This window comes from Callorhinus ursinus, unplaced genomic scaffold, assembly GCF_003265705.2.
Source record: "Callorhinus ursinus isolate GAN/ISIS: 27379988/994484 unplaced genomic scaffold, GSC_fseal_2.0 scaffold19, whole genome shotgun sequence".
In the NCBI taxonomy this organism is placed as follows: domain Eukaryota; kingdom Metazoa; phylum Chordata; class Mammalia; order Carnivora; family Otariidae; genus Callorhinus; species Callorhinus ursinus.
In genome coordinates, this window is record NW_027397081.1 from 29,527,125 (window position 1) to 29,550,256 (window position 23,132).

At 49.9% G+C, this 23,132-nt stretch overlaps 1 long non-coding RNA gene across 1 annotated transcript; it reads left to right on the forward strand.

Annotated features, from left to right (window-relative positions):
- The first annotated feature begins 1,575 nt into the window (after nt 1–1,575).
- LOC141374593 (uncharacterized) lies at nt 1,576–14,365 on the forward strand. Its single transcript, XR_012381608.1, has 3 exons — nt 1,576–1,967; nt 12,531–12,818; nt 13,926–14,365. It is a non-coding gene; the product is annotated as an uncharacterized lncRNA (long non-coding RNA).
- The last annotated feature ends 8,767 nt before the right edge of the window (nt 14,366–23,132 follow it).

The window sequence follows — 23,132 nt, forward strand, 5'->3', positions numbered from 1 at the left end:
CTGGAGAAGAGGAGGTCTGTCTACGTCACAGCTGCTAAAGGGTCCCACAATGGGGCCTCCAGGTGAGTCTCTGGATGGAGAGCAAACTTGCCACCGATCTACCTCTGGTGGGGGCTGAGCTGACAACCCCCAGGATGGCTATAAAGGAGACAGCTGCATGAGGAGCACTCCGGGAGTGTGGAGCAGAGTCAGGAGCTGTGGGGAGAGATGTGACAGGCCAGCTCCAGTCCATTCCTACATGGACCCCATTTCTGAGCCACTTTCCAGCCACCTTGAGAATGCACTTGGCTACTTTGTCAGTGAGAGAAAAATACCAGGGAGGCAGGCTTATGAGGAGGTGTTCAGGAAGTAAAGAGAGGTAAAGAAATGGGAAATATGGAAGAGACATGGGGCAGAGAGAAGGACTGGACCCCAAAGATATAGGGGAAAGACAGACAGGTGACCTGAAGGTGGGCCAGAGCATGAAGAATAAAGCAGGGAAGGAATCTTGGGGCCCGATGATGAATGGGCAGAGAAAGGAGAAGGAGAAACAGTGGGGCCTGGGGGAGTGACTCATTAACATGTGAGGACAAGAGCACACAGTGCTGCCATCCCCCCTCCCACCGACGGCGGTCATCATAAATATAACGAGCACCGGGAGAGGACAAGTCACCGGCACTGGCCCTACTCCCTCCTCTACTCTTCTCTGTCGTCCTGGCCCCTGGTGGCCCTGGGCTCAGTTTCTCACCCCCCGGTCCTTTACTGCTTTCCACCTCTTTCAGCTTCTTTCTGTTTGTTCACCTGCCACAGTCAAGGGGCTGAAAATCCTGAAGCGGAGATTCTGCTTCTAGCTCCGCTCCTCGAGTGCTGGGTCACGCTGGTGGAGTGACTTTCAGTCTGAACACCATGGTTTCTTCATTTATGAGCCTCCCATGAGAGTTGTAAGGGGGTAATAGAGCGGATGTAAAAGGATTGTAAAATCACCAAAGGATCAGACACTTTAGATCCTAAGTTTATTTCCAGGACTGAACTCGTCAAATCCTTTGAAGGGGAGACTCTTGCCCCAGACACTCTGTGCCCTCCTCCATGTGTCCCGACTGAGGCACTGTGGCTTGTCTGCCGGGCTTCTACACACCTGGCAACTGCCTAGTCCCAAACCAGAAGAGCCTCGAGTGAGCTCGCGGCCAGTACAGAAGCTACAGTGGCAGTTGCTCTGGCAGTGATGGTGTGGAGTGCTTGTGGGGAAGAGCAGGTGGGTTTACCGACATTTCCCAGGCAATTAATCCAGACTCGGGTCAGAGACAGGGCCCTAGAGTTACAGCCTCAGACGTTGTATTCCTGAAGCAGATCTTTTAGCACACAGAATCATCTAGGTAGAGTCTCAAGGAGTCACTGAATATGCATGAGAGAGAGAGAGAGAGAGAGAGAGAGAGGATATGAATAAGGGGAAAATAGCAGAGAAGCGAGAGGAATGGTGGATAAAGACAAAGGGGAAAGAAGACCTCAGGGACTGTGTCACCAGTGTGGTTGGATAGAGACTGGGGGAAAGGCTAGGGAGAAAAGAGGAGCGGGACGAAGGTTCTGGGAGAGAAATAAAGAGGCCAAGAGAGTGGAGCCAGGAGCTGGTGGCGCAGGCAGATGGAACAACAGAGACAGAGAACAGAGCCAGAGGAGTGGGCACGCAGCGAGGCCTGGCAGCCAAGCCCTGTGGGTTTCCGTGGGAAGCAGATGCTTCCAGGGAGCAGCAACCGATGGTCCTCAAGCACGTGGATCCTTGTTGACTCCAGGCCCAGGGCAGCCTCCTTGGCAGCCAGCCTTAGCCCGGAGGAGCAACGCCTGTCCAGAGAGGCAGATGAACAACAGCCCTGCCACTGTAGGGCTCCAATGCTTCTCCTCTGTCCTCCTCCAGGCTCCACCAACCCCTGTGAATCCCAGGAAGCCATAAGCAGCCACATCACGCTGGGGAGGAAGCGGACTGCATTGGAGGGGTAAGTGTGAGCCACAGCACAGTGTACTAGCCTGTGCATGGGTGTGCAAGCTGGTGGGAGGGGCGGGGAGGTAGGGCAGCGTCTCTGGCAGCATGGAGCTTAGTGCCAAAAGTCTGCAGTATGCTGGGGTGGGACTGATCCACAGCAGGGTACTCCTGGCCAAGCGGTGGGGGCAGGGCCATTCCTTCTCCTCTGGGTACCCACTGTGATCATCCTGCAGCTTCCCGCTGCCACCATGTTTTTCTTGTGCCCAAGCCACCAGACTGCCTCAGCCCCTTCTCTGCAGGAAGGAGCCTAAAGAACCCTGGGGTCAGAAGAACCTTGGGGTTTCCCTGGCTTCATTCTCTCCCACCAATGCTCACAAGTCACTTTCCAACGGGGGGCTGCCGACAGAGAGCAGTATCTACAAGGCGCTGACTTGGGAGACCCCACCCCCACCCCAAGAATGCTGTCTGGTAGGAAGGAAGCTTAGAAGGAGCCGGGGAGAGGGAGGTTTTCACCGGGACCTAGCCATCTTCCCAGTCCAAAGGCCACTCCCATGCTGTCCTCCAGCACCCGCCTCAATGGCCCTTTCCAGTGGTGTCCCCAGAACAAGGCAGTGACCCCGACGGCAGGCTCCCCAGCTGTGCCCGGGTCACTCCCACAGCCCGGAGTCCCGCACTTCTCCGACACCCCAGGTCAAGGGCTCCTGCCAGTGGCCCCTGAGTGAAGGAGAGCTGTGCCCTGGGAGGGAAGCGGTAGAGGGAGGGGAGCTGGGTGTGGAGCACAGCGTTGGCGTGGAGGCACAACTCACTCAAGTGAAAGACAGGTACCACGGGAGCCAGATGGGCCAAGCAGAAACAGAAGTTAAGTAGGAAGAGACGGATAAACAGCAGACACCAAGCCACCAGCCAAGCATATGCTCTGCAAGCAGGCGACACAAGCACCCAGTAGGGTTTTGGGTGGGGGAGGGGACACAGACCCACAGGGATGGGGACATAGGGTTTGCTGTGGGCTGACTATTGCCTGGTCAGAACTAGGGATCTAATCTTTCTCCGTGGAGCCTCAGAATAATGGAGCGCAGCTGTGCTGGCAAGGAAAAGGCGCATTTGGCAGGGTGGGGGGAGGGGAGTTTGGGCGGGCTGCCCGAGGGATTGGTCTCCGGTGCAAGAACCAGAGTCCCAGACATAGAAGTCTGAATAGCCAGGTACCATTTCCAAGACCCCAAAGCAGAGACCCCTAAAGCTGAGTGAGATTCAGGACACTGCAGAGAACCACAGCCTGGCAAAGCCGGGAAGTCCTTCAGCCCTGCAGGTGCCGGCTTCCCCGCTCTCCAAGCCCATCTAGGCTGGAGCCCTCAGTCTCGGTGATGTCATCCCTTTGAGCTCCAGGCAGGGAAGGGGTGGAGCCAGGCGGGAGCTTTGCAGGGTTTATAGGCTCCGCCCCCAGACCGGCTCTGCCTTGGGTCCCTGTCGGCCCAGCCCCCTCCCGGCCGGGCTTCCGGGCCAGCCTCTGGAAACCTGGTGCTGCTGCAGAGCAGGAGAGGGGAGGAGGGTCATGCAGTCACCCCTTGCAGAAAGCGGGGCCTGCGCAAGGGAAAGACTTACCTGAGGCCCTCTTCCACCGCATCCATGTTCATTCCCATGTTCACTTATGGGAGCTCGGAGCTTCCAAGGCCCCTTAGCCAGCTGATAGGAGCCCAGTTTCCCAGTAACCCAGCCTCCACCCCCTTCTCCCACCAAGCAGGTCCAGAAATGCTTATGTGCTCTGCAAAGTACCAGGTGTCCACTGGGATCTATTCTCTGGATACTGCTCCATGGAGGAGTAACTGAAGGAGATAAGTACTACCCCAAGTTTGTTAGTGCTGAGCTAAAGAAATAAAAGCTGCGAGCGGAATCTGAGACTATTCTAAGCCCCAAATCTAGACAGCCGTCTGGCAGAATGGTCCCTTCACCTCTCACATGCTCCTACTGGACATAAGCCAGCTCTGTAACAGCTGCTGGCCTCTTTGTAAAGCTGGTATTGGCCTCAATGTCCTGCCTCCCCTCTTCCGGGGCTGCCCTAGCCCATGCCAGGCGCTGTGGCTTGGAGCATTGAGGACTCACTCTGGGCTAGGCAAAAATTGGCCTTCCTGTGCCCATCTTAGATGTCAAGGTGCTATTTGGGGGTTGCCACATACCTATCTGGGAAGCACAGATAAAAGAATCAGCCCCGGCCTGGTCTGTGAAGTTCACCGCACCACGGGGGCTGAACACAGCTGGTTGGCATGGCCCCAGGGCCCAGGAGCGGAGAGAAGCTTTCCCAGGTGTAAGCCTGGGAGCCAGGCCCACATGTGCCCTCGTGCCCAGGGCAGATGCTTGGCTCAGTGCCAGGGATCCTTGGCTCTGTGACCGTGATGTGTCCAGGACAGACAAAAGTGAGAATGGGGGTGAAGAAGGAAGAAAGGCAGGACCAGGAGTAAAATTTCTACTTTGATTCCTTCAGCCCTGGACTAGGAGCCTTTGGCAAGACCAGCACTAGGACCAGCTCACACCAGGAAAATGCTGCCCTTCCCTTTGCCAGTTCTTGGACTCACTCGTGAAACAAATTGCCCTAATAGCCCACAGTATCATGCACCTTACATTTTCCGGCTGCTTTCTTATGTATCAGGTTTGATGCCCATAACATCATCATCGTGGAAATAAAGCAGATGGTATTTTAATCCATTTTATGGATGAGGAAACTGAGGCTGGATGTGAGTATCTATCTATTGAAGGCCTCCCTCACAAGGTGCATGAGGTTATATAAAGATAAATGAGCAAAATAACTTATTAAGAACCCAGGCTCCTAGACTCCTACTCTCGTAACACACCCCCCCCCCCCGGCCGTCGCCATGACTCTGCTTCACATAGGAAGAGACACGGCTAGAGGAAGAAGTTTCCACCTATGAGATAGCTGCTCAACAAAGGGGTGAAGGAAGGAGAATGAAGTAATTGTGCATTGGAGCAAATTGTCACCTGGCATGTGGGCCTCTGACAGAGGAGCACGATGTGTGTGCATGTGGACACACAGCGCTGTCTCCAGGTATGTGCACACCCTGCTTGTTTCAAAGGCTGAGTTAAGAAAGGGTATATGCACAAGATTGAGATAATTCATAGTTTTATATATTAGCATATACACTGATGGCAAATGCATGTACAGGAAATAAAAAGAAGAGAAGGATGTGTTTATGTGGAGATGTGAGCAGGGTCTGCATATATTTTTCTGCTAAGAAAAACATTATACAGACAGGTTCACAACGTGTCTGTGAGCACAAGCCTGGTGTACTGGGCGTGCAAATGTGTCCCAGTGTATAGGCATGGGTGAGTAAGTGTGTGTAGAAAACCAGCACCAACTGGAGAGGAGCATTTCCTGGAGCTGAGTCAAGGGCTTCTCTGTTCTCCTTTCCAAGGCATTCCTAGAGGGTCTTCCTGCCCGGGACAAAAAAGTGAGCATTCCTGAGCCCCCCCCCCCAGACAGAAAAGTGAGCATTCCTGAGCCCCCAACTGCCCCATGAAGCTTGTGCTGCCTCACCCCACCTCAGGCCCCCCTGCTCTCCCCTCTCAGACCCACAGAGGGTCTGAGCAGGTCAGTTATAGCTAATAATATTTAAATTCTGGCCTGAAGGTGCTGAGGAGGCCCTGGGAGAGAAGAAGCAAAAGGCGGCATGGATTTCAAAGGAGGGACTTGGAGTCAGCAGATGTTATCACTTGGTGCCTGAAGTGTCCAGTCTCAGAGTCAGACCCAGAGCCCCCTGATTTGTGTGGAAGCCATGGCTGCGTCAGAAGCTTAAAGGCCATGGGTGACACTAGGAACTGCCCAGTTCCACGCCCGGGGGCAGCAAAGACCGGCAGCCCATCACATCCTGGAGCAGACATGCTATCCTTCTCTACCGACTCTACCCACCCACCCCACCCCCCCCCAGCAGGTGCCCCAACCAGAGAATGGGAGGGGAGGGGCCTCCTCTGTGTGGGGCCTCCTCTGATATCTGTAAAAAGTTCCAAGGAGCTGAGAGCCCTTGCGAGATCACATGAGGGGGGCAGCTACCAGGGAGCCCCCCGGTGGTACCACAGAGAAGCCCACTTCCCCTCCATCGCTGGGTGTTTGAGTTGTGCTGAGCCGTCCCCCACGGAGCTGTGATTCATTAGGCTGTAACCTCTGCCAGAGCAGGCAACCTCAGCTTCGTTCACCATGAACGGGGCCGGGCTGGGGGTGGGGGGGCGGGGTGCGACTAAATTCTAAATCCCAGGAGCAGCTACTGCAGCCCTGGTCCCAGCAGTCAGCTGCAGGGAGAAGCAGAGTGATGCGGGAGGAGGAGGTCCTGAGCTCCGGGAAGGACCAAGAGCACAGCTTAGACCGGCAGCTGGAGTTTTCCTCGCCAGGGCTCAGGTCAGGCCCCTTTGAGGGCTGCCACACCTGGAGACTCTTCCTCCCTTTTCCCCTCAGTAAAGGACACACCTGTGTGGCACCATGACAAAGATTCAGGGCACGTCAGAGCTGGAAGGAACCTCAGCTCTGCTTTAGTGTCCCAGCCCTTTGTCACTTCACAAACAAGACCAAAGATGCCCCAAAGGAAAGAAGAGACTTGGCCAAGGTCACCGAGTTCATTGGCAGCCACACCAAGATTATCATTTAGGATTTTTGCAAATGGATATTTCTATAGTTTGGTAGAATTTAGAAATTTTTCAGAAAGTTAGACAGTCTGAGCTGAGCAGCCAGCTTCCGCTCATCCACACTGGTAGGACACTGTGATTACAATTCAGCTACATAGCTCCCTCTGCGAAATGCAGTGGTGTATCCCTCAGTGCGGGCCACACAGCTGCCTGCCACTCTTAAAACAGGGACTGTAAGCCCAAGGTCAGTGCACCGGCTTCCTGGGCTCATAAGCCCTTCAGATTGTAGGCAGATTTTTGAGTGTCTGTGCTCTAGATATTTTTCTGGAGAGAAGTTCACAGCTTTAATCGATTTATAAAGAGATGCATGATATGGACAAGGTTGAGAATCATTGTTTTAAAGCATCAGGAATCCGGGCTCCAGAGAAATCAGATCTTAGCAATCAGTTGCTAGGTGAATGCTAGGCAGCATTCACAGACGTAAAAGGGTTGGACTATATATTTTGCAGTACAAAAGAGCTTCTAAGCTCTAGAATATAAGTTCCCCAAGGGTAAGGTTATTATCTCTTTGTTCACCTATCTGAGATATCAGCCTGGGTCAGGGCCTGGAGCAAATACAAATTTGATTAATTTATTAATCTGTACAGTACTTCTCTTCCCATATCCAATGCTGCTTTGTCTCCGACGATGACAAGAATTATAACAGGGAAGCCTGAGGTAAGAAGTGCAAGAATTATTTTATAATTCAGTGTTGAGTTTCTGGACCTTTCTCCTCCACTGTTAAAGGCTGATCACCTTGGGGAAGTCGAGGCAGTCGACCCAAAGCCCAAATTTAGATCTCCTGATGCAGTTTGTGTTGCATTCCACAACTGCCCCAGAACCTTCCGGGAAGCTTACTCCTCCAGTCAGAAGGGGAGAGCTCCAGCAAGCAGAGGCTTGTCCCAGACCCTGGACCTCAGGAGTCTGAGTTCTCCATTGTAAAAAGAGAAGAATTCTAAATCTGGCAAGGATCAGGGTAGACCCTGGCCTCAGGACACAGGCCGCAGTTCCTCAGCCTCTTGATCTTCTGTTTGATCGTCATTCCTTGTCCTACTTTGCAGCTCAGCTGCTAAGCCCACTGGGGATTAAGTTGGGGGGAGGCAAGGGGAGAGAGCTCACCCTGGAGAGGGTGGCTTTCTGAGGACGGAAGAGAGGATGGGGTTCTCAGGGCCCCGCTGGGCCAGCTTTCCTCCCCTTCCTCAGGCTCGTCCTCGTAGGCTAGACCCTCCTTCGGAGAGACGTGCTCTGAGAGGTGGTTATACAGCTGTTGCCTCTGTCTAGTCCTAAAAATAGCCTCCTCTCAGCCCATGCCCGCTCAGGGCTGGGCCTGCGCTGAGGGCTCACAGGCAGGCGGGACCAGAATGTGGGGTGGGACACAAGTGCCCCCAAAACGGGGAGACAGAAGGAGGGAGGGTACCGCCTCAGGAGCTGCCTCTTGACTCTGGTCTTCTCTGGTGCCCCAGAAAGTCCCCTAGAGAAGGGACAGGCTTTCTCATCCCTGTGTTTTTGAGGCATAGAAAGGCTAAGCCAGCTGACCAGGGTCAGGTACTAATACCTAACGTTTAGGAAACCATACCACATGCCTGTTTTCACTGTTTTAAGCACCACTGACATAAAGGACCTTAGGATGTAGGTATTATTAGTATTGTTCCCTTTGATAATCAAAGAAATGAAGGCCCAGAGACATGAACTCACCAGAGTCAGAAAGTAGGGGAGGATTCCACCTCAGGCAGCCCCCCCACACCCCCAGCCACAGCCAAGGCCGAGGACCCAGCCCACCCAGGACGCAAAAGGCTGAGGAAGAGGAAACAAAGTCCCAGAGTTGCCCACAAAGGAGGGCACCCCAAGTGAGATGGGCATGGTTGCCTAATATCCACCTTCTCCTAAAGAGTTCATTATATATAATCACAGACACATGGCATTCCTGGGTCCACCACCCAGCAGCCACTTGGTCAGACTGGCTTTGAATTTTTAGGTAAATCCTCTCTAGCTGTCCCCATTCACCTCGCATGCTGCCACTTCCCCCATTTTCTGAAAAGGCTCAGGGACATGGTGCCCAGCTAAGTCCTGGGGAGTAGGGGCCCCAGAGACTCAGTCAGTGGATCATGCTTCCGGGCACAGGCAGGTGGGGGACAGCTAGGGACCTTTCGAGCCTGTGTGATGTAAATGCCTAGAATGGAGCAGCTTTGGGCTTTACAGACAGGGTGGACAGAGGATGGAGGGAAGGAGGTAAAGGGGAAAAGAAAGAAAAAGGAAAAGAGGAAAGGAGGGAGAAAGAAGAGGTGGGAGGGGGGAGAGAAAGAAAGTGAGCAAAAAGTGGGTTCTCAAGACTGGCTGGCCACCGTCTCTAGACTAGAGGAGGCTGAGGGGGAAGGGCTGGGTCTGCGGAACATGCATGCAGGCAGGGGCACTGGAGAGAAAGCCCTGGTGTCAGCAAGAGGGTGGGGAGGGAGGGGACCACGGTGGCCCCAGGATCGTTGGATGCTGTAAACACTGCTTCAGTCCTGTCTCCTCTCCAGTTCCTCTGTTGGACTTGCCTGTTTAAGGCCCAAGCACACATCATGCTCCCACAGACACTAATGCAATTAACGAAACACATTCATAAATCTTGCACGGCATCCGGAGCTGTCTCCTCTCTCCCCAGCACGGGGGCCAGCTCCGGAGATCCTGTGCAGAGAGCTGTCTGGCCCCCCTGTATCAGAGCCTCCTGAAGAAAGCAGTGTAAACCTTAGTAGGACAGCAAGACCACCTCTTCCTGCAGGAGCCCCATTACAGGCGGCGACCAGGAAATACTAAGTCAGAAGAAGCTAGGAGAGGAGGTGGCTGTGAATATGTGTTTGCAGGGGACTGGGGGAGTGGATCATGCCTTCCAAGCTCCAGATGAGAGCATTCCCCAGAGGCCCACAGAATCACCCCTTTGGGGGATATTTTACCAGGGAGGACAGAGCAGGAGAGTGTATGAGACCGAGGACATCTGCATGAAGGTATGTGCATGACTTGGCAGTGTGATTAGGTGTTTATGTTTTTTGGGGTGTGTGTGTGTGTGTGTGTGTGTGTGTGTGTGTGTGCACTCAGGCTGGAAGACTGGTGACTCACTAAAAAAGGGAGCTTTCTGATCTGAAGAGCTTATTTTCAGCTATTTTTATCTCCTCTTGTCTCTTCGCCCCTTTCTCCCCCTTGTCTTTTTCAAATGTGGAGGAATTTGTGGGCCGTGAATGCTGTGTGTGCCTATGTGAATTTCAGCTTGAGCCAAGAGGTGGGAACCGCCCCCTCTGGAAGTGCAGAGATGAATGCCTAGGTGGGCTCTGCAGGTGCACAGTGGGGACACACTGTGACACAGAACATCTTATTCTGGTATGTCTATGTACAGGCATATAAGCAAGTGTGCATGAAGCCAGAAAGGTCCCTGGATGTTTCCACACCGCCGACCTGAACCCGTGGCCACGGGCACAATCCTGGGCCCCTGTCCTGGGGACTGGCCCTGACCCCTGCATTTTTTCTCTTTGCCCAGCCACCCTCACCTCTAAAATGTTGACATCTTATCAGGAAGGCCTTTCTTTGCTCTGTCAACAGGGAATAAGAAATGAGCTGCTAACTGGGCTTCTGTTAGGACTCATTCCAGCCCATCCTACTGCTCACCTACCACCTTTGGCCCTGAGACACTGCTCCCCAATCCAGCAGTGGTCCAGCCATCTGGGGCCAGCTTGTGCCTGGGCTGGCAGGGCAGGGCTGAGAGATATATTCCTCCTCGTGCAAGCTCACTCTTCCAGCCCATAAAGAGGAAGACAAGAGGGAGCTCTCTGAGTGCCCTGCCTCAGAAACCCTGCCTGCAAAGAGAGGTCACTGCAGCTCCCAGGGAAAGCATTCCAACGTGTCCTTCTCTCCCTCCCCTCCATAAAGGAAGCAGGGCAGAGAGCAGACTGCATTCTCGAGGGTTCTAGAATGCCCTCAGGTCCCTTGATGTAGAGTCTATGGTGAGATGACCATGTACGTGCACACATGCTAGTGTGACAGTACAGGAATTCACATGTTGACAGCAATCCACACAGCCTGTGGCAGATGCTCTCGGTGTCAGTCCACACATGTACGGGCCCCCACTGCCCACCTTGCCACATGGGCTTGCACATCAGCACCAGTCACGGTGGGCACACATGTGCACGCTCACTCCTACTGGACCCCATGAGAGCTAATGGGAGGATTCCATCATGATAGACAGCCTGAGGTCCACCACTTCCTTAAGTCTGCAGTGTATGCATGGCTGAAAGGCCCCCAGCCAAGGGGGCCAAAATCCAGCCATTTGTGGCTCCTTGAGCCATGTATTCTTCTGAAGGACCACACCAGCCGAGAGGAGGAGCACTTCGGCTAGTTTGTCTGCCCAAAGGCACTGTAGCTCCTGGTGTCCAGTGGGCACTGGGTATCAGGTCTCGGAGGAACTGGCTATCGATCCGCCCACCCACTTCATCCCATTCCACAAGCATCTGGGGTGCGTGTGCTCATGCAGGTCGTCATTGCAAAGGAGGACAAACCAGAGCCCCAAGATCATTCACGGTCTGGCAGGGAAGACAGACACCTGTACAATTAGCCTGACAGATTGTACCACCAAGGCCGTGTTTGTGCATGAACTGCAGAGGGTCATTACTTCTTCCCGCTGGGACCTGGGGGCCTTCCCAGAGAAGAGGGCAGGACTTTTTGCCTTTGCCTTGAGTGGTGAGTAGACTTCACCAGGGTGAGAAAGAGTTTATGTAGGGGAGGCGGAGTGCAGACAGTGACAAGGGAAGGGCGTGGTGAAGCAGCAGAACAGCAGGCTAGACAGGGCACATGAGGGAGAAATCAGATCCTGCCAGCAGGTAGCCTGGATTCAAATCCTGCCTTTACTAGTCTGTGGCCCTGGCCTCAAGAAGAGATTTTGAATTATCTCTCTCTCTCTTCTTACTCCACTAGAAGGAAAAAGTCTTTGCCTTTCTTGAAAGATCTGGATGTCTTCCAAATGGGTGCCTCCTAGGCACCCAAACAATGGGCATACTAACAGGGCCTATCCTCCAGCAATGTTCTGAACTTAAATGAGAGAATCCAAGGGAAGCTGTTAGCACGGAACTAAGTAGTTTCGTACTAAGTTATTAGCCTCTTTTGTGGCTAGAACAGTGGTTCTCAACGGGGGCAATTTTGCCCCCCAGAGGACATTGATCAATATCTGGAGACATCTTTGTTGTGAAAACCTGGGAGGCAGGGTGGGGTGCCACCGGCATGCAGTTGAGAGAGCCCAGGATTCTGCTAAGCATCCTGCAGCACCCACCTGAGAAGGCCCCACAACAACACAGTATGCAATCCCAAACATAAATAGTGCACAGACTAAGGAGTTTGCCTCTCACCTGAAGACAATGAGGTGATAATGCTTTCTAAGCAGAGATGATGTAATGAAATCTAAGTTCCAGGAGGAAAATCCCATCAAAGTGTGACACACTGAAGAGGTCAGTCAGGACCCTGTGGGTCTTCAAAAGGGGCTTGAGCAGCAGCGCAACCAGCGAGGGAGCACCAGGGGCACAAACTCGAGGGGTGTGGGAGGAAGGTGAGGATTGAGAGAGGTGGTTGGGGTAGGGAGGGAGGAACAGGCATGGGTCTGGTTGTTGGGGGAGGTGCTCTGAAGTTTGTGGGACTGAGCCAATGCTGTGCCAATGGTGATGCCACTGAGGCATCACTACAGCCTCTGAGGAGGAGGCTGTTTGGCCCTCCAGGATGAAAACACCTCCAACAATCTGGATGTCAGCCGTGTGCCCTCCGTGCCATCTGTTCCCACTCCTCGCTCCCCACCCCCATGTGCTAAGGACCGCTCTTCAAGAGGCCACTCACCACACCTCTCAGGGCCCAGGAGAGGCGGGCATCCTGCTGTTCCAGTTCTCCCTCCTTTTCCTTACAGTTCCCTTTGAATGGATGGAGATGGAGACCCTCAAAGAAGGAAGGACTCTCCATGGCCCTAAGCAGACAAACCACAGAACGAAGATGACCACTCTGGGCTCCTGATGTCCAGCACCTGTCCATCATTCAAGACCCTGCAGCTCCTGCAGCCTGCTGTGGGCACGGGGAAGGGACTCCGCTCAGGGACTGAGTCTCCTTACCACCCCAAGTTCCCATGTCCCCTCAAATGAGCCCTGAGGACAAGTGAAAGGAATTGGGAAGAAACCCCAAGCAGTCAGTACCTCAGCAGGTGAGCATTTGACGTGTCCTGACTTGTGCTCAGGGCTGAAAAAGACAGTAGAGCCATTTAAGAGGTCATTCCTACCCTCACAAATATTACACATCTAATTGGGAGGGCAAGACAAAGAGGCAGAGAATGACCAAAGGACAATTAAAAGGCCTTGGTAGAACATAAGGAACATCAAATAAGGACTAGACCAGAGTTATGTCCCAGTGCCTTGGGGCCTGAAGCAGGTCCCTTACACCTCAAAAAGCTCCAGCTACCTGATCCATATAGATTACTTCTAGTTGTCTGGCTTAGGGATAGTGGTAGCACCTCTGATGGGTTAGTCCTGATTGTCCGAAGCACTGCGTTGAGAAGGACTCTGAGGCAGCATTCAGGCTTAGCAGAAGTGCTGTGGTTAATTAGTGCTGCCTGGGGTGAGTGCTAACAGATGTGGGGCAACGTGATGGCTGCTTATTAACTACTCCTGAGTAAGAGCAACTGACCGGGATCACTTGTAAGGACTCTTCCGGCTCTCAAATTCTCCAATTCTGTGATTTAAATGGTACATTTCAAGGTACTGGCTGGAAGCACAATAAGTCAGGGGAGGAAGAGCTCTGTGTGGGTTAGAATCATGAGAGAAGGCTTTGGGAAGGAGGCGGCACTTTAGCTAGGCCTCGAAGTGGGGGAGTGTGAGTAGCTGTACAGGAGGTGGGAGGACATTTAGATGCATGAAAATGGGGCTGAGCATGGGCTGTTCTTGGTACAGGAAGGAGGAGGCCAGCATCACTGGAAGGCACTGTCTTTGTTTGGGCAGATAAGATTAGATATGCAAGGCTTGGTCATACCGAAAAACAAGAACTAGCATTTATTGAGACCTTACTATGTGGGAAGCCACAGAACAAAGATGACTTTCCACAAAATATTTCATTCAATCAGCACAGCATGCCCACAAGGTAAGTCCTATTGTTAGCCTTCTTTTCTAGAAATGGAAACACCATTAGAGACATAAAGTGACTTGCTCAGGGTCACACAGCTAGTTGGAGGTAGAGTCAGGTTTTCAGCCCAGGCAATGTGGTTCTGAAGTTTGCAGGTGTAACCTCTCTGTTCTGGTTTCTCCCCTCCTCTTAAAAGAGGGAACCCAACAGTGCAGTTGAAACCTCACCGCTGAATCTCTGAGGTCCAGAGAGAGGGCAGAAACAGCTGCATCTTGAAGAAGGAAGACCTAGGACATCAATCACATGAACAAACCCAAGCCAAGAACGTGGCAGCATGGACACAGATCACAGTAAGCACGAAGCACCATGGATCTGGGCTCCTGGACACTTTCCCCAAGCCCTAAATAGTCTACTGGATGATGTCCCAGCACTGCAGATAAGGCAGCAGGGCATGATATTCCAGGGATTTGGGGCTCAGCATGTGAAGGTAGAAATAGATCCAACCCTGCTCATACCACAAGCTCAGAAGCAGAAGGTGGCAGCCTTGAATGAAGATCTCATTTCAGAGTTCTTAGCTTAGCACTGCCTTGGCCCAGGCAGCCTCTGGCCACCTCAGCACTGTCCCTCCCTGGCACCTGGTGGTGTGCAAGGGAACTTCTGTCCCTTCTCCCTCTTTTCCTAGCCTTCTCTCGTCCCTTCCTTCCTTTCTGGATTCAAGGCAAGCCCAGGCTCTCCCCAGCTCTTAGTTCAGTGGGACCCAGGGAGATACTGCTGTGCATCTCCCTGCCTCTAAGCCCCGAGCGGAGGGAGAGACTCGTGTCTTCTCATTCTTTCTTCAGCACTAATACCGCTTGTCCCCGGCCACCCAACAGCCCTGGACCATGCAGACATGGCTCAGAAATCGGAAGAACAGTATGAAACCAGCCTGGGAACCCCCCAGCCTTTGTCACAATCTCCCTCTCTGCACCCCAACCCTGGCTCTCTGTCTCAGATGATTAAACTCACTCTCAGGACCCCCTGGAGGCCCTTCCTTATGGATTCTCCATCTGGCTTCAGGGAGGCCTCTGGCCCCCACTGCACTGAGGAAGAGACAGAGCCATAACAATGGACTGGAGGCTCCCACAAACCACCTGCTAAACTCTCACTCTTGTTGTCCAGAATATGCTCATTGGCTAAAGACCTGATTTTGTAACTCTCTTTCTAGAACTTTCCTCCTTTCCAGACCACTGGGCCACAGTGACCATCCCCACTGTCAGGAAACTCATTTCATTTTCCAGCTTTTCTCAAATGCCTCTATTCTTTCTCGTTCTGGGGATTAGCAGGGTCTAACCGCCCCCCCACACCGCCCAGTGAGGCTATTCCTTAGCACCCCACCCCCAGCAAAAATAATTCCCATCTTACCTCTTCTAAAACTTACAGTCCCAGCTCCTTGGGCCTGAGGCACAGAAAGAACACTTTCCTTCCAGCCAGTAAGTGGCAAAGAAGAGCAAACCTGAGCTTTTCCCTTGAAGAAGCCCAGTGGAAGACCCCACAGCTCTCCCCAGGCCCCTGAGCTCTGCTCTTTCTTCCCAGTGGACACAATGGCCGGGTGTCCTTGGTCAGGCAAATACCCAGCAGCCAACCTCTCCTCTCTCTGGCTTCCTGCTCTTCTTGTGTAACTCTCTCCATTACATGGGTACACACACCCAGTCATCGCAGGCCTTCTCTGGAGCTGTCCCCAACAGAACTCATGTTGGCTCCAGTGTCAGGGGCAGGACACGCAATGCCGGGTCTCTCTCTGTCTGGAGAGCGAGGCCATAAAGGAGCAGAGGTAGACATGCTCTGCCAGCAGCATGGAGAGGGGTCACAGCCCAGAACAGAAGCCAGTGCCCTGCCCATCACCTGCTGCTCGGCTCACGCACACACTGGAGTCCTGGGGTGCTTCATTCTCACTGCCCGTATCTGCTGTGGGGCTTACAGCCCCCCAGAAGGCATTGAGGCATTTTCATGGAATTCATGATCATGACCCAAACCTTTTTCCAGTGAGAATATATGTCATGGTCTTTAGGCCTCAAAGGGCTACTTCCTACGGGAAGGGCACATCACCTGACTGGTGGGTAGGAAGGGCTGGAATAGGTGAGTGCCACTGTGGGCAGAGTAGCAACAATTCTGACCCCATCATACCCAGTTACATAAAGCTCCCGCTGACTTGGTATAAACTATGACTAAGAAAACTTTCCAAAGACAGTTGGTGGTCCTCCACCCCCTGCAACTGGTGAGAACTACCCCCACAGACAGCAGAGCAGAGATTAGGGCTCCTAGCTCCATGGCCCTGACTCATCACACACACACAAACACTCCCCAACACTTTTTCCCAAAATGGTTCCCCTCCTACCCGTCCACCCTCCTACCCGGGCTGGGTGACAAAAATGAACACCCCAGAGATCTTGCCAAGTTCTGGGCCAGGCTGAGCCCAGGGAACATAACATTCTTCACAGAATGAGGAGGCCAACTCTCCCACAGAAACAAAGTCCATTCAAAGGAAAATCACCACTGACTGACCCTACTATGGTCACTGCATTGTTTCTCAAATAGCTTGGACTACCTGCCCTCAAAAAAGAGCTCAAAGTGCCGAAATCATAAAATATTAGAGCTTAAAGGAAACCTAAAGGTCATGCTTAACCCCTTCTCTCCTTCCCTATTTCCATGCATCTACTCACACATTCACCTATCTATCCATTCATCAAATAGTTGTTGAGTTTCTGTTATTCGCATGTACAGTGCAGGCAATGGGGACCTGATAGAGGCAGTCTCTCCTCAAGGAGCTTATCATCTAGAAGGTGAGAGAGGCAGGTGAAAGGGAAGTTGCTGCAGTGTGATAGGTACCATGACAGGAAAGACACCTGTTCCCAGGTGGGCGGGGCATCCAATGGAGTGGGGGGGTGGGGTGTTCATGGATGCTTACTGGAAGGAAGCATACCTACGTTGAGATACAAAAAAGAAGGAAATCCCATTTCATTCAGTAAGGGGTCTATTCAACACATAATAGGGTCAAAGCACAGTGTTAAGCATGCTACATGAAGATGAATGAATTGTACTATCCACCAACGGATGGGGGATATAAATTAAGCTACATATTACCAGTATATACTATGAAGCACCCAAGAGGAGGACCCATGGAGCCCTAGGGAGAATTTAAGAAAGAGTGACAGGAAATATCCTGTTGGGAAATCAGAAAAAGTCCATGGAAGAAGTGGAAATTGGACTTATCTTGGGAATGGATAGAATTTAGAAGCACAGATAGGGTGGGGAAGGCATTCCAAGCAAAACTAATGGTATCAGCAAAGCTTAAGACCCAGTGATGTCTGTTTGGGTGAATGAGAATATACCAGTTTGACCAAAGCTTGTAAGATGAAGCAATGGTAGATGCCGCTTAAACATAGGTCAAGATCTTATAATAAGGGACAATTCTTAAATTTAAAGCAAAGCCCAGAGAGGCTAGGCAATTTAGTCAAGGTCACAGTTCGTAGAATGCAGGACTTCTGGACTCAACCTCAAGGCTCCGTCTACAGGTCCTAAGCATGCAGGTTTCTCCCCTTGGCATGATTCAGCCCCCTCTCTGATGGAGAAGCACTGTGGCTGACTCCCCTATCCCCTTGTTGGGGGGGTTCTCACTGCAGAGCAAATAGACCCCAGGCTAGAAATCCAGGCTGCTCTACTCCCTCCCCTGCATTTTTTAGATGAATATGTAGATTTTCTTAAAGAAGGTAGAAGAATCACCCTAACAGACTGGGTTAGGTTCTCACTTTGGCCCTTGCCCAACCCTATTTGAAATATCTGGAATTCCTATAGCTAGTGTCCTTTCTTCTTGCTCCTCCCCACCGCCTCTACACTGACCTGTGTGGTCTTTAGGGTTAAGCCTTTATTGTTTTAGGTACGGACCCAGTTCTATGCTGGAGTCCACATGGGTGTTTATGACTGCAAGCTCTCAAAATACTGGGACACTGTACCTAGAATTCCCTTTGAACAGTCAAGCACAGAACACGGAACAACTAAGCATCTGAAGCTGGAAATTGGCATTAAAGGGCGGGCTTGTTGGGTGTGAAGAATTGTAATAGTAAGAACCAGCCACAGGGTGGTGCCATGAGGCTGACGGAAGGGTTTGCCAGGCTAGAAGCAGATCTGCGTTCCTGCCTCAGCTGGTGGGGGTTCAGAGAGGCTAGCTCTCTCTTGGAGGACTGCAAATCAGGGCTGGCAGCCGGATCCAAGAATGCGGGGAAGACTCACAGATGCAGTGTTTGCTCTTTACTCTCCTCTTCTCCTTTTACGAGCCATCTGTGACCAAGAGCAGGACAGGGGGCACCTGAGAGCCATTGGATTTGGATCCTGCTCTAAGGGAGGGGGAACAGTGGTGGGGACTCTGCCTCGCATCAGGAGGAAATCTGTGTGAGGGTGTGGGTGCGTGTCCATGTCCTTGAGGTTTGAGAGATTGGTTGGCAGGGTCAAAGATGCTTTCTTCTTAGTCTAACAAACTTCTTGGAAATAAAGCCAATTCCGGGAGGGAAGCTATACCCTGGACATTTGCTGCTGCCCCAGAACTGGACGTTTTAAGGGGCTATCCTAAGACAGGGTCTGGATGCTTCTAAGAAGTACAGGAGAGTTTCCTTTCTGTTATCCATCCAAAACTCACCCTACACATAAACCATACAAATCAAATATTTCTCTTAGCTCAATTCATATCTTTTGTTAAATATGCATTTCTACAAATGTCCTTTTCTGGACATCCCTCAATAGCCTTCTACAAAGTACTGCTGAGAAAAACATCTCTGCATGCACAGTTGCACACATATCCATCTTCCATGCATCCCACACATAACACCCTCTCTCCAGGTCTGCTCACACAAGGATCCTGCACGGAAATTTATGTACATATTTCTCCACACAGAAAGGCAAAAGCGCGCGTGTGCGCACACACACACACACACACACACACACACCCCAAGGTGGTATACACAGTGTAATGCAGAGACCAGAATAACAATACCCTTGCAGGGTGAGGGCCAAAACCATTTGACCTTGCAGTGGGAAGTTTGTTTCCAGCTTACACATTCCAGTTCTGAGCTCATCTCTGGAGAAACAGAGGAGAGCTATCAGAATCGGACTGCAACATCTCTCCGGCTATGAGGACGAAAATTACCTAAGGAGAGGGAACTTTTGACTTGGTGTTTTTTTGCAAGGTCAACAAAGTGTGAGGTAGCTGCACCCAGTCTCAGTAGGAGCCAGGAAGGTTAGCTTTGAACTTGCCCTTCACAGGTCAACCAAGGGTCAGGGTGTTTGTTGATGTAAGAAAGAGATGTAAGAAAGAGAAATTAAGTGTGTGGATTGTGTGTGTAAAATGAGAACAAGGTGGGGAGGAAGAAAGGAGAAAACCAGAGAGGTGGAAGTAAGGAACCGAGAAACGGTACAGACAGTTAAAAAAGAAAGAGCAAGCCCCAAAATGGAGTCATACGCCCCCCACAGCAGCAATCCAAGACTTAGTTTCCGCCTCTCCCAGGAATGTGACCTTAACAGTCCATCTGAAATTTCCTGGTCAGCACTAGTGAAGTTACCTGCGTGATAAAAACCCTTCTTCACAAAAAACGATGTCGTGGCCTGAAACAATCCATTCTTTCCTTTTACTGGTAACTTCTTTGCCCTACCCTCCTTTCCATAAAACCTTCCATTTTGTACAACTCCTCAGACCATCTCTGCATTGGCTAGGTGGGATGCTTCTCAATTCATAAATTGCCTAATAAAGCCAATGAGATCTTCAAACTTAGTTGATTCTTTTTTAAAGATTTTACTTATTTGACAGAGAGAGACAGCAAGGGAGGGAACACAAGCAGGGGGAGTGGGAAAGGGAGAAACAGGCTTCCCACAGAGCAGGGAGCCCGATGCGGGGCCGATCCCAGCAACCTGGGCTCATGACCTGAGCCAAAGGCAGACGCTTAACGACTGAGCCACCCAGGCGCTTCATACTTAGATGATTTTTTAAACAAATTTGGTGGTGGTGGTGGGATCTGAAGCACACTTCTGATGGTATTCAGAAACAACCAGATAAACAGGCAGGGAGCCCAGAAACCCTTTTGAGTTCACGGTCTTTCTCACCATTTCTAAGGGCCATGGGTAAGTTTCTGTCAGTTCTAAGCTCTGTTTTCTTTGCACTGAACTCCCAATCTAATTGGCTTTCCTTTAAAGGGAGGGTCAGTTTGAGCGGGCTGACAATTCTGCCTGGAGCCAGGTCCCCAGTCTTTCAAACTGCAGTTCTCCAGGAGGAAAACCCCAAACCTTAGCTCCGTCCCTGGATTCCACAATGGGAATTCTGATGCTTTAGCCTGCAACTCCTATGTGTTTGGCATCCTCCCCAGATTCCACATTAGGAATCTCTGGCAACAGCTGCAGTTCTGCATTTGTTTAGCATCAGCCCGCAGTCCCCATTCTTTGGGGCCTGCAGGGTCAGTCTGCTCCCCATTCCTCAGATTATTAGTGTGACTCCAGGACAATGAAAGGCCTAGCTAAAAGAGATGGGATTCTTTATTTCCAGAGAGTTGAGCATGCCACTTTCTGGCACACGTACTTACTTTATGCATAAGAACTATTTTTCCATAAGTTGAAGATGATCTAGCAAGATGGCAAAATTTTACTAAAAAGAACCTGGAATTCCAATGGCCATTATGGGGAACATTCCAAATAAATACAATCATTTAAAAAGTGCACTTAAAAGAAGGGTTTTCAAATCAAACAAGCAGAATGGGATGCCTATTTTAATTAGCATGCAGAAGCTGTCAAAAACTTTCAAAATTCCAACATAGCTTCATTGAATGATTCATTGCAAAAGGCTATGAAAAATTAAAGAGATAAAAGGTACCTAAAACAAAGGCTACAACCCAATTCCTTGGGGAATTGGAAATAGTTGCTTTTGTTTTATAAATCTGTGCCAGGCCAAAGATGTGGCTCTAGTAGTTCAAAGTTCACCTGCCCTGCCTGTTTTGCCAATCCCCTAAACCTCACCTATTCCTCTCAAAATGTTTGAAAAGATCAAGACATTGAAGACAGGATTGTTCTACATTTAATCTGTGCTTTTGTGATATAAAGTTTTATCCCCATCTTCTCTAGGACCAAAGAGCCATTCTTTGAACTGCAACTTTAGGGAGAAGTTTCTTATCAGAAGGATAAAGAAAGAGAGGCAAGTATTTGGAAATTGGGCCTAAAATGTCCTCTCCACAAATATTAGTAAAAACAAAAGTTAAAAAGATCTTTGTATTGGGACGCCTGGGTGGCTCAGATGGTTAAGCATCTGCCTTCGGCTCAGGTCATGATCCCAGGGTCCTGGGATCAAGCTCCATGTTGGGCTCCCTGCTCAGGAGTCTGCTTCTCCCTCTCCCTCTACTGCTCCCCGTGCTTGTGCTCTTTTGCTTTCTCTGTCAAATAAATAAATAAAATCTTTAAAAAAAAAAAAGATCTTTCTATCTCTGTGTGTGTGTGTGTGTGTGTGTGTGTGTGTACACGTGCACATAGTAAATATGAGATATTTTTTTATCTCCAGATGGTATTGCTAAAATTAATTTGTAAAAGAACTCTATTTAGTTGGTTTGAAGGCAAGAGCTTCTAAGGAGGGGCCATTCTAAAACTCTCAGAAAGATATAAAATAACCCAAATATTGGGGCACCTGGGTGGCTCAGTCAGTTAAGCATACAACTTTTGATTTTGGCTCAGGTTATGATCTCAGGGTCGTTATATCGAGCCCTGCATCAGGCTCCACACTCAGCAGGAGTCTGCTTGTCCCTCCCCCTCTATTCCTTTCCCCTGCCTCTCTCAAATAAATTAATAAATAAAATCTTTAAAAAAATAACCCAAATGCTTTTCAAATTGACATGATCTGAGATAATTTTTGGCAACTAAAATCTAGTTTAAGTTTGTTGATTTCATTGAAGCAGACATGTCTTTAACGTTCTCAACACTGAATGTAATGCAGACGTAAGAAGTTAGGGTTCGAAGTCAATGGCCAAGAAAGAATTCTTGAGACATCTTTGGTGCAAAAAGGTGGTTTTATTAAAGCACAGGAACAGGACCCGTGGGCAGAAGGAGCTGCACCGGGGTCATAAGGAGCGGTCCATTATAGACTTTCAAGTTACGAGGGGGTTAGAGATAGTGTAAGCCTCCCAGGTATTTTGGAAACCAGGTTTCTGGGGGCTAGCTACTGTTGGGAAGGGTCCCTTACTGCTGTTTAGTAGAAACTCAGTCTTGAGACTGTTCGGATGTGTATTGCTGGGCCATATGCTTGGGGGATGATTGCCAACCTATACCTTGGGGGGGGTAGAAATAAAGGAAATTTCCAAAGGAATTTTTATATGTTAAAGTAGACTTACAGGGTCCTGGAGTTGGGCTAAGATTGTCTTTTGCCCTTAGCAAAGTATTGACATTGAGGCAGTTGAATCCCTAGAGGAACGTCACTCTGCCTATTTCAAGGACTTGCCAATGGGCTGTAGGTAGGAAGGAGATTTAATAATTTTTTTCTGCCTTTGTTTCCCACAGATAAACAAACAACTTTTATTCTACTTGAGTTTACTAGTTAAATTCATGTTATCTCTGTTGCAAAATTGTCAGCAAAGAATAACTTAGAATGATGGCTGATCTTGTCTAATGTCTCGTGCAGTTTTCATGGGTAATCTAAACGTAACTGTTGGAAGCAAATGACTTAGATGTAAGTGGAATAGGAGTTTATAGATAAACTTTTTACTAACAATTATATTTTATGGTATGTGTACTTAAAAATAGCTTCCCAAATCTCTGGTAACTTCAAACTTTAGGGTTTTGCAAAGTTATATTACATAATGGAAATTTGTTGAACAATTAGATCATTACCAAATAAGATAAAATACTGAAACGTTAATTACTGAACAGAATTTAATTTACTTTGTCTTCCTATTCTAGAGGAACTAAAGATATTTGGGCCTATTAATAAACATGTTCTGTGCCATGCTGAGAAATTTACTATGAGAAAACATATGCTTTTAGAAATTATGGAAAGTATTTATAATTGTATCCAGCCACAGAATGCTAACACAGTTTGCATTGTCTACTTCTGAGGTTTCACTAGAAATTAAGGTTTCTAAGGGTGGAGAATTCTAATTAATATATGTAATTAATCCTGTTAGAAATTTATTATTTCTCTGCATGCAAGGGAAGTAAAATGTGTGTTTTGGTAAAAGAAGGTATAAGGAATGGAGACGCATTTTTTGAGGAAAGAGAAAATTGTGAAAAAGGAATCTTTAGAAAGGAATTTTATGTGTACTCTGAACTAAGATGAGAATGAGTAAGTTTTATATCAAAAGTAAGCTGGTGCCATAGTGGAGGTGTGTGAAGGGGATTCAGAGTACACTTA